Raw genomic sequence first — 2,437 nt, forward strand, 5'->3', positions numbered from 1 at the left:
TTGCGTAGGGCTGGCAACGAGTCCACACTTACCTTTGTTCACAAGGGACAAAGGGAAGTGGTGTTTTGCTCTGCCTTCCTTAGAAATGGCAGAGCAGGCTTGATTCAATCCAGGGCCATACAAGAGGCTCACAATTTTAGCTGAATAAAAGGTTTTGTTTTGTTGTTTTTTCAGTTTCTTCTGTTTAAAAATTCAAGAGAATTTCTTCAGTTGTCCTCAGAGGTTGTATGACTCTGATTTGGTGACTGTACAATAGCATTGCATTTGGGCTATTCAACCTGGATTTAACCCTCCAAACTTGGAGCCTTTGTCCCTGACTCTTTATTTGTAAGTGGGACCTATAATGCTGACTTCATGGGAGAATAGTTTAATGATGTGGCTGTAGGAGTGGCACAGACAGAGCATTTTGTGCTCTTTCACCTGGATTGAAGAAACACACTACACACAGTAAAATAGAAAATTATGAGACAATTTACCTAAAAAATGTAAAACTATTAGCTCAGATACTCAGTATCCATTTTTTTTTCTGATATTATTCACAACATTTTGTTATTTGGAAATCAAACCATATCTTCATTGAATAACAAGTGCATATGGCATAAATATGTGACTAATTATGTAACACACTTTAAGCATTTTGTTTTGCTCTTAAATATTCAGTTAGAGTAAACTACGATTATATTTATGTCTGGAGAGAGAGAGAGAGAGAGAGAGAGAGAGAGAGAGAGAGAGAGAATGAACAATTATGGTGACACATGGGGAAATTTTTCTACAATGTTCAGTGAGACAGAATTTCAACATTAACAAGAGAGTCTGATATTTCTACTTTGAGCAGCATATAGCCTAGGCCCTAGACCAGTGATGGCGAACCTTTTGAGCTCGGCGTGTCAGCATTTTGAAAAACCCTAACTTAACTCTGGTGCCGTGTCAGATAGAAATTTTTTGATATTTGCAACCATAGTAAAACAAAGACTTATATTTTTGATATTTATTTTATATATTTAAAGGCCATTTAACAAAGAAAAATCAACCAAAAAAGTGAGTTCTCGTGTCACCTCTGACACGCGTGTCATAGATTCGCCATCACTGAGCTAGACAGTCTTAAAGGAATGAAGATGAATGATCCAGGCCATGGAGACCTTTAGCCAAGAGGATGAGAAGCCATATCCAGAGAGGTGAGCTGAATGAAGCAGAGAGTAGAAAGGCAAGGAAGCAAGTCAGGACAATCGCCTGAGGCAGGCCCAGTGACACAGACCAGGAAACTCAGAACAGAGGGATGCAAACCCAGATGGAGATCTGAGTGACCAAGAGTCAAGAGTTAGCCAAGGGTTTTGGTTAGCAGACATGGAGCTGGGCCAACTGGATATTAAAATATCTTGCTAATTATAGTCCCAACTCCCTAGCTTTAGAGATGACCCATTTATTTTATCACTGAAAAGTTTAAAGGTCTCCTATTTGACTCAGCTTTCAGAAATATCATAATGATATGCCTTGTTGTAGGTCTTTTTTCTTCTCCTCCTCCTCCTTCTTCTTCTTCTTCTTTTTTACATCTATTGTATGGGCTTTTATGAAATGAATAATCCCTTTTCAAGATTTCCTTGATTTTCAAAGAAGATTCTACTTTCTCTGGCCCATTAAGTCAGTTATCATTTGTCCATTGTTATACAGTTTCCTTTTCTTCTCAAATATTTGCCTTTGAAATAATTTCTTAATGTCATTTTAATGGAATTGGAACATTTTCAATCTCTGTTGGAGGATGGGCCCCACCATGACTGGAGGAAGGGCAGTGGTTGTCAGCTGAGGCCCAGAGCAGGCCTGGACAGCTCCGTTCCCCTCTCTAAGCCAGGCCCTTCTTGTTCTGTGACTTCCTGTGTGGCTCAAGGCCAGTGCCAGGTAGAACCAGGACTTTCCATTTCCAGGCCAGAAGATAACCAAGGATGTTTAAGCCAAATCAAATGTTGACAGTTCTTCAGGCATATCTATCACAACATTGGGATTGAGCACAGTGTCCAATTAAAGTTAAAATTTAAAAAAAGGAGTTGAGTGAGAAAAAGAGAGACCTCATTCAACCTCGAAATCTATGGGCTCAGCCGTTAAGGCACTAGAACCCCTCCTCCCCAGAGAACCAAGTCAGTTACAGCTTTTCTCCCCTTGGTCAGTGGCAAACCAAGCTGTTAACTCACCAAGGGTGAAGAATCAATATTTAATTTAAAAATTTAATAGATATTTAATAAGAATTATAAAGCCACTCAAAGTATTATTAGTACAAATTATTTGTGATTCATATTCTTGAGAACTGGTGAAACTCAATGACTAGCATTTCATCCACCTTCAGCTTCCCCACAATCATACTAAGGATAGAATTATGGGGAGCTGGCTGATGACCACGACATGTGATAATCCAGTGAATTTTTTGGAATGGCTTATTCATCAGCTT

Source organism: Myotis lucifugus, unplaced genomic scaffold, assembly GCF_000147115.1.
Source record: "Myotis lucifugus unplaced genomic scaffold, Myoluc2.0 scaffold_12, whole genome shotgun sequence".
Taxonomy (NCBI): Eukaryota; Metazoa; Chordata; class Mammalia; order Chiroptera; family Vespertilionidae; genus Myotis; species Myotis lucifugus.